We start from the raw sequence: 10,231 nt of genomic DNA on the forward strand, positions 1-10,231 counted from the left end.
GTCACGTGATTTGAGCGTCAGTGACGAGTCTTTTGTAGACGAACTTGTGTCTGGCGAGCACAATTATAAACCTGGTATCTTTGATGAATTGTTCTTCTTTTACGTATACACAGTACAATGATAAGTATACTGCAGAGTATAACAAACATATAATTGTTCACAATTAGCAGCAATACTTTAATCACGTAGTTACTCATTAGATAGTTTTCAACGTAGATTGTTAAGTTATGATATCTCGTACGGATAACAATTTTATCAATCTACAAGTAGAGGGGTGTCTTCAATGAAATTGGCAAACTCATCGCAAACAAAAAAATAAAAAACGACGAAAGCGACACAAAACAGTTAATAAAACACTACATAGAAAATAATAACCGAACAAAATGAACCCTCCTAAAATGAATATGATACCAGGTGCTTTGAAATGTTAATTAGATCCAAATTTGGCAACTGTCGTGTTGCTCATTATAAGCACAAAGTCGGTGTTAAGTCTCATTCGAGGATATCAGAATCGAGGAAGAATAGGACGGTCAACCTAATGATTAGACCAGTAACACTTCCGAAAGGATGACTTGAACTTCAACACTAGAAATCCTATATCAATAAGCTTCCTTATAAGCAACGACCCTTTCACAAGAAAATCGTCATAGGAAACGCAAGCTCTGGATAAGGAAAGTTCAATGTTTAAAATAGAAACCTGAACTCATCTATTTTGTTTTAAAATTTTGTTCTTAACCGAACCAGTTTTCGATGAAGGTCAGCAAGATATGAGGCAAACTTAAATGTATCTGTGATATCAGTTTTTCATGTTAAATGGGATAGATAGTTTTCAACAGAGTCAACAATTTTGAGATTATGTAGTTCGTGTAGTAAGAAGATGTATTCTTAGAGGCGGAAAATGAAATTAAAAGAATAATTCTAGCTTCTCTCGATTCTTCCTAAGAAAACTTGATGTGTGTGTGTAGTCTGCGTTATATCAATATAGAAGCGACTCTGCTAGAAGTGTTACACGCCGGTTGATTGCCAATGTGGGACAGTGGTCTGTAAAAAATAAAATCACCCAAACGATACAATCAAGGCATTTTTGCGATGTTTCCATTCCTGCTCAAATTTCAACGGGGTAGATGTGGTAACAATAAAAGCTCTAATATAAAAAAAAATGAAGCATTTATTGAATTCATGATTTTCTGAAATTTTAATAATTATATTTGCATGTGTGTCCAATGTTGAACAATCACAGTAGTAAATAAGAACGAATAATTCTGAATTCGCAAGATCTGCATGCTGCGTTTGAGAGTATAACAACATATTGATAATCTAATAGACAGAATACTATCTTATTACTCTGTGTTTAAAAGTTTATAAGATTTCCATAAAAAGGACGTTAGATAATATGACGAAAAAATGGTTTAAAAAACGTTGCTTTTCTTCGAAATATTTTTGTTCTGATCAAAACCTATACCACATAGCAAACGAGAAAACAAGAAAGCAATACCAGAAATATGATCTACAACTAACGGCAACCACTGTATCACAGGCTTATGACTTGGGACATTCACATACAGCATGCAAAGAGAGACGAAAGATACGCAAAAGATATTCAAACTCATAAGTCGAATACAAGCTGACAATCCCATGGCAAAAAAAAAAAAAAAAACGAAAAGACATACACCAGTTCACAAAACACAAAACACAACATTGAAAACTTCACAATGAACAACACGAATCCAACCAAAAACCAGGGATGATCTCAGGTGTGCCGGAAACATGGGTGAGGTAAGCAGATTCTGGTCCACATGTGACCCCCGTCGAGTTACTCTTATCAAATATGTTGAAACGTTATATCAAGTGATGAGGGATCACGCAATAGAGGATTGGGAATTGACTCTTATCAAACCCTAAGACATCACCTAAATTTTTCTACCCCTGAAATGTGAAATTTTATTCATGACAAAGGATAGACAAGACTGTTACCGGTATAAATATTTGTATACGTTAAAAAAATAAAAAGCCCCGAAAACAACATTAAAAAATAAAGCAAGATCAACACTAACCACTTTTAAACGAAACAAGGGTGATCTCATATGATATGATATACAGCAACAAAAGATCATTGAATTACAGACCCCTGACTTAGGATAGACAAATACAGAATGGGGCAGGGTTAAACATGTTTCCTGGCGCCTATCCCTTCCTAACCTATCACAAAACAACATAAACCTAACTATGAAAATAAGTTGAAAACGGCTTATCTCATCAGGTCGTTTCAAAGAACAAAAACAATACAGGAAACAAAAAAGAAACAAAGTGTAGATCTGAGAGTCCTCGCTGTTACCGAAATCTAGTTCAAAGCCGATAACAACTAACCTAATAAAAATATCATGTATTTAAGACTAAAACAGCAAACAGAACACATCCAACATGAAATTAATTCAGTGTAAAGATGTTATTAACATTCAGAGAAAAACTCTGCAATGCCAAATAATAAGTTCTGACAGATATAGGACCGTGAATGTAAAAATAATTATGTGTATAGCAATAACATTTAGTCGGGTTTTAATTTATTGATAACGATATTCATGCCTTTAAAACAATGTTCAAAGATCTAATTACAGTGTAAAATTTGTAACCTTCCTTTAAGATTAAGCCTATGTAAAGGATCGATACGTTTATCCGGATCGCATCACGGAAAAAAACATTAAATGTCGAAATGCACATCTTGTGCAGCAAAATTGGTACCGTTTGGATTACATGTTTATTTGTTACTTTATTTAGGACATTAAGACAGGTAGTGTTCAGTATAACACAATATGAGAAAGCTTCTACTGAAAGTTAAGTAGAAACCTTAATTGGACTATGTTGGATAGAAAAGATAATCAAAAGATGTATATGAAAGCATAAGAATTTTAAGAAGTTAATGAATTGTACATACAACTTTGCATAACATGTAAAGGGTTATCATTACTTTTAGAATTCATAATATCTTTCACCGTGAATATGAGTATTACAATACATGCACAGAAACAGATCGCTTTTTCAATATCATATTTATTTTGACAAGGTAGCAAACCGCATTAAAAATACATTAAAATTATAATAAAATACATTAAACAATTTTCGGCAGTGATTTTGAAAATGGGTATTTACTTCATAATATTGTAAAAATATAAAAACAGCACATTTTTCCACAAATTAAAGTTTGAATTTAGCATACTGTTAGTTTGAGAATATTCACACTATGATCATTGATACCAGATCACTCTGATCAGCAAAGCTCCAGCATGGAAGATGTGTCGAATATAATTGTAAATGAGACATCTTTCGATTAGAGACAAAAATACGAGGATGTAAGCAATAATAAGTCATCGTATTAATTAACAACTAGTAGAACATATACCGAATAGTAAGCTATAAAAGTTTCCCCATACATAACATCATGTAGATCAATTCAAACGAGAAAACATACCGTCTAATGTATTGTAAAACAATAAAAGAAGAATAAAATACATGCGACAGGCTGCAATCATCAATAACCACTCAATTACATAGTCCTGACGTAGCACATACACATGTTAATAGTTAAAGATACTTTAGATGAAATATAAGAGATATTTAGTCACTTCCGGATTCTCAAATTAACGTCCAGTGTCATATTTTACCTTTACACTGGTTACAACAATGTATGATTTCTGTTTACTTTGATTTGATTTACGGTTTGAAAATTTCACTTCCGGATTTATATCGTTGGATGCATCACATTGATTGGAAAAATATATGCTTTTTAAATAATTAATATGAAATAAATGCAAATACGTCTACTTCCTGTTTGAACACGGTCATTTTGACTTGAACTTTGCAATGCCATGTAACCTAACTTTAGGTAGCAATACACAGTTAGGAGTGTAGTTTCGCATTTTGGCCATGGTGGACTTTTAAAATATAAAAGTAATTGTGCAATAACATTCATTTTTAGATAGCTGATGACTAATTTAGCCTTCAAAGGGGGTTTATAAGAGCATCAAGATTATTTTTTTAGATGTTTTATGGGCTATTTTCTGTTTGACTGTCCGTATTTTTATAGTCAGAACAGCCATAGGTCCAGAAATTATTGTAGTGTTTACAAACACTTTTTCACACGAAATTTTTGACGCAATTTTACAAAAAAATGAGATGAAAGACATATGATTTTTTATTTGATCTCTTGATAGATATACGTAAACAGTTTCAGAAAAGGTATCACTCCAAGGGATTGAAATTGTACTTTTGGCCAATTTTGGGGAAATATGTGATATCTTTACCCCCCTTTTTGCAATATTTTATAGCAATTAAATGCAGAATGTTGCCATGGATACACCAAAAAGAAATTTTATTTAACCTTTTTAACTACTAAAAATCAAATCTTTGGAACATAATGATTACATACATATGCACATATATGACACAAACAGTAGGCTTAATTTGTAAGAAAGCAAGGAAAAGAAAATGGTAAAATCTATTAGGGTATTTTTTTTCCTAACTGTTTATTGCCACCTTATGTAAAAGATGCCACGGTTTTTTCATGTACCAGTATGAAGTAAGAGCAAAGGGCAAAATCTACAACGACATAGTGACCAATTATTTTGAAATCAACTTCAGGGTTATAAAGCAAAGATTAAATCAAAGGACCCTAGGTCTTTATCATGAACTGAGCTGCGTCGGATAGAAATCGACCCTATGCAAGTGCACGTATACATGTACATGTATAAGTGTTTAATTGATTCCGAAATATTCAAATACGAAATAAATTGACGAATTTTGGTCTTTTTTGTAGGGTTCTAATATCAACTCAATTTTCATAAAAATTTATGTAGTTACAGACTTTGCATAGATATTTTTTCAACCAAAAATAAGTTAACAGATGTTTTGAAATTCATTTGCATAAGGTCGATTTCTATCCGACTCAGCTCAACTGTTAATGAATGATATCACCATACTGCTTATTTTTCTAAACAATTTCTATTAAATTGCAACCCACCTCTTCGACTAAATGTTTTAGCAACGACATGTAATAACTTACAATTCATCTTATCCAAAATTAAAAAGTATTGTTTTAAATTTTTTTATAACAATCTCAAACAAAAAAAATAAGCATGACCTTAACCTGAGACCTTAACCTCAGTTTCTTTAAAGTGGACCACGGACCTCAAATTCTCTATATATCTATCACTCATGATTTATGAGTAACAATCACATTATACTTATTTTGAAATAATACGTAATGATTTATATGGAATCTCGGGATCGCTTCCGTAAAAATTATATCGGTTGAACAATCAAATACAGGAAAATAATTTTGTCAGTATATTTTAGTGTTGCGACGGAGAATTGATTGCACGAAGACACATTGTTGTGGGATATGATTATAAGTCTTACAGAGAAAAGTGTTTGGTTAAACAGGAATAAGTATCAAAAGTGCAATGACGATTCGATAGCATATACAAAATATCTATTCGAAATCTTACTAAACCAAAATATCCCACAAGAAATAAAAGTGGCTAGAAACAATAGTAATCAGAGCACGGTGTATAGGTCTTTTAACGAAAAATATAATATCAAGTTCAACCGGAAATATGAAATTTAAGCACTAATTGAAATATGGATTATTGAATATCATCAATATTTCTGAAAGTGAAATTAAATATTTTTGCAATATGTCTTTTTTTGTGTATTTGAGAAAGTTCTGTAATAGTACTGCTTTATATGACCAGAAACAAGTCTCCCAGTAGTGGTGCACTATAAGTACCCATTAGAACTGTTTAAAATATCAATTACCTAAATTCAGAAAATATGTTGTCAATCAAAAAGACCAACATTTTGGAAATATCAATGTATTGGTTTTTGGAATTCGAGTTGTTCTTTTAAAAGTAATTTTTTCATGAAAGAAAGCAAAAAATTTGTATCTACGTTTTCCATTATTGAAGAAAAAGTTCTGTTAAATGAGAAGATGCAGTAGAGTTTTTTATTGAGTATTGGGCTTTGCGCAGCAAAGATTCAAGGGTCTGATATTACTGAAAAATTGTAAATATAGTGATTGCAGATTTCGGAGAGGATCTTTAAAGTTTTCAAAAATGCACATCTCATTGACACTACTTGTTGAATATAACCTATTGAAATATTTCTGAAGGTCATCTTTAACTGTAGAAATAACGGTGGTAAAAACTTTGAAAAGCTGTTTAGTCGAACATCTTAAGGACCCGGATTTATATCGTTCTGTTTATGGCTTTTCTTGATTTAAGACATCCAGAGATTTTTATCGTCCTCTGCTATTTGAATACCAAATAAAGAAGAGAAGGATAGAATTGTGATTTTATAAAAGTTTTATCCTTCGTGAATAATGTAGGTGTATATGTGGGATTCCAAATACTAGCTTTCGCATATGCACACAATACTGTATGGAGCTTTGTTGGATGGAACAACTACATATTTTTCGTGCAGAGAGGATAAAGTATCAATAACCTCGGGCTTCTTTAAATGGTCCGAAAAACGGTGGGCGTATCATTCATCGTAGATTCTGAACGCTCTTTTAAATACGTAACCGTAAGCCTTATTTTCAGTTGTTATCCTTCTTTGTATATAATTGGAAATTCAGGGGAACCAGCAAGCATGGAAAAATTCAAACATACATTTTTGTATCCAGTGGACAGATATGAACGAGGATACTTAAAATACGAATAAGGGGGTATAGGTGTTCTTTGCACTAATCCTACCTTGAATACGAAGATTGTTGTGTTCAGCAGTGTTGATAGCCAACGGCTCAAAGGTGAGCCATGCTCTGTCCACAGTACGGATTAGTTCAATTAATTTTTTTTTCAAATAAACATATAAAATATTAGGGGACGACCATTTGCTATTAGAGGGAGGCAAGTAGAATAAATTTTGAAACAAGGGCTGGTATATAATAATTATAAAACCTGCCCAAAACAGAATTAAATTGGATATTGAATAATGTCCAAAACTAATGGAAATAAATGTGTACAAAAGTGAAAAAAATAACTTAACAAGACTTTTACAAAGTTGAAATACATCATGTACATGTTCCGTCAGAAGAGGTCTTGTGCCCCCCAAATAGTTACCCTCGTATGAAAATAGTGACATTATAGAATTATTTTTCGCCAACGTTTTATTTATTTGTCATTGATTACGAAAATCTTTATTATAAGTGATAATGTATGCACACGTAGTAAGAAATGATCCACATGTAGATGAACTTGATTCGCTTTATTGGAATTCATTCGACTGCCATCTTTGCCCTCCTCATTGCCATTGGGTTGTCTCAAACGTTGTGTATTTCCCTTTAAAAAAATGCACATTGTTTTTAAACAAAGAAATGGGATTTGTTTAACTCTCACCAAGAAAAAAGAAAAATAACAAAAATACCGAACTTCAAGGAAAATTCAAAAAAATCAAATTGGAGTTCTTATAATTAATTTATTAACGATTAGAATCCTTTCAATGTTATTTTGTATTATATGGAAGATTTCAGGAAAACCTGTAATTACGCATGTACAAATGTAATGAAAGTAGATCAAGGCTCAATTAAATCAGCTTGGCCTGACACGTTTTCAAACAATGCATATGATATCGAAAACATCTTTCAGAGGGTTGGAACCGTTGGGCGTCTTCAAAAATTTGTACGATTGGGCAATAGTGAAAGGACAAGCATCATTTACATATAGACATTTTGGGCATACAGTGACGTCTACTAGGCATGACTGTTACTTTTATATGAATTTGCAATTGGAATGTGTAACCTTCATTTTATATATTCATGTATAATTTAAATGCAATGCATGTATCTATGCATTTTAATTCAAATGAATATTTTACCTATGAAATAGGTCACGTATTCTTAAGTTATTGATATAGTTTCATGGAAGTTTTGTAATTTCGACAAAAATGCATTTTTCATTTCAAAGTTGACTTTTTTCAATTCCAAGAAGAATGTTTTCAATTTCAAGTTGACATTTTCAATTCTAACTAGACATATGTACATTTTTCTCTTCAAAGTTGGGAACAGAGAAATGTCAACATGTCACTTGGAAATGTCAAAATGGAACTCATAAATTGTGAGGAATTTTAAATCAAAATAGAGAAATGACAACTTGGAAGTGAAAAATGTCAAAGTGGAACTGTAAAATGTCAACTTAGAATTGAAAAATGACAACTCGAAAGTGGGATTTGTCAAATTTAAAGGGGCAAATGTCAACTTGGAAGTACAAAATGCAAGTTGGAACTCAAAAATGTCAAATTGGAACTCATCAATGTTTAGTTGGAAGTGAGAATTGTCAGAACGAATATAGGAAATGTCAAAATTGCAAAGAAAATTAAAAAAAAAAAAATAAGAAGTTCCTTCAATTCTTTCGTATATATAACCATTTTATATCTGAATCGTATCATTTCAGTGTCTAACCCATATTTTTTTAAGATTATTTAATGGTTACCATGAAACTTTTTTTAAAGTACTAAAAAAGCCGATAAAAATGAAACAATGTCTAGGTAAACCACATATCTCTCAATTTAGATCAAGTTTAATGAACTGTGTCAATAACTTTTGTAAAAAAAGTCTTCCGATCTTAAATAATTTGAATAAAGACTTTGTTTCCAAGAACGAGTTTCTACGTTCTTAATCGAATTGTCTTATTGTCTGACACTGATTATATCACATTTATGTATTTAAAGTCTTTATTCAATCTAAATACTGCAGACAAAATACATATTTGTTATATGAGCCTTTCAATTTTAAAACAAATCTTTAAAAAATAATACTTTGGGTAAAAAAAGAGTAATTTTTTAAGTTGATTTGAAATCACTGTAAGGATTAATTTTGCTAAATCATGACTAAACAAAAATATTTCTGATTAATATGTTCTTGTCTTAACAATCTGTTTCTAGTACGTTATCATGGTTATACTCTCAACTTAGAATGATATGTTTAAATGTTAGCATATTTCTTATCTTGGGATTACACAATATTTGCGTAAACGAGTTTAAGGAATAAGAACTAAATTATATAGAAGGTATGATAAAAATGTATGTTGATGTTACCATTAAAATATCTTTAACGTAGTTTTGCCCACCAACTTCAATACCTTTTAATCCAAATAAACAAACACCGTTCCAAATTATTTTTCTAATTCTCACGATATTCGTTACAGTTGATACTATATTAATGCCCTAAATTGACATATATTCACATATAAATTCTGACCAAACATCAAAGGAAAATCGTTGCATTCTCAGAAAGACTACATTACTACTAACATTCAGGATAGAAATATTTTATTTAATGTTATGTTAGTCATTAAGGAAATGTTATTAATCAATTCCTGGCGTCCAAATTATTTTTTTTTCATCGACTTTCACAAACGACACTCAAACACAAATATATGAAAACATTAAGACTATATAAAGGAATTGATTGGTGTTTAAAGTCGGCAGACTCACTCAAAAACTGTGTGTAAGGTTTGTTATTTGCTATTTAAACATTTAAACAATAAACGAATATATCATCATAACAGCAAATCAATTACCTATTTCGCAAACATTGTTTTATACTCCTTGTCATTTCACCCGTTATTTCCCCAGTCCGGTCATCCGACCTCCCAGTAGTTCAATGTTCTTCTATCTTTAATCAAATTTCACATTTTGAAGATTTAGGGCCTATCATTTTGTATATAGAAACAGTAATTTGAAATATGAAAAAAGGGATTTGAAAAACTGAGCATTAAATATCATCAATTTTGGGCCTAATTGCAGAAACAGGTATTGTAAGGATTAAATAGGATAACATTTGTCTTCATTTTGTTGATACATGTCTATATATATATATACACCATTTATTGGCCACTATACATCATGTACTATGTTACAACCCTAGATAAAGCCGACGAGGAAAGGCATTACATCGACCACCGAAAGCTATATTGTTATGAAGCCTAGGTGGTGGAGTGGTCTAGGGCGCTGGACACGGTTCAGGCGGTATTTCCACGATGTCACAGAAGCAAGGGGTTCGAATCACGCTGAGGGAGGAACAAAATATTTGCTAACGCAAATTCAAAGATCTAACATTGTTGGGCTAAATTTGAGACGAGTTATATATATATTATGGTGCTAGCCCTGTGAAACCATGTGTTATCCAATGGAGAATGTCTGTCATAAAGTTGTCAGATGTTTAGATGTGTATAATAAAATT

The sequence above is a fragment of the Mytilus californianus genome, unplaced genomic scaffold, assembly GCF_021869535.1.
Source record: "Mytilus californianus isolate M0D057914Y unplaced genomic scaffold, xbMytCali1.0.p SCAF_10, whole genome shotgun sequence".
Classification (NCBI taxonomy): domain Eukaryota; kingdom Metazoa; phylum Mollusca; class Bivalvia; order Mytilida; family Mytilidae; genus Mytilus; species Mytilus californianus.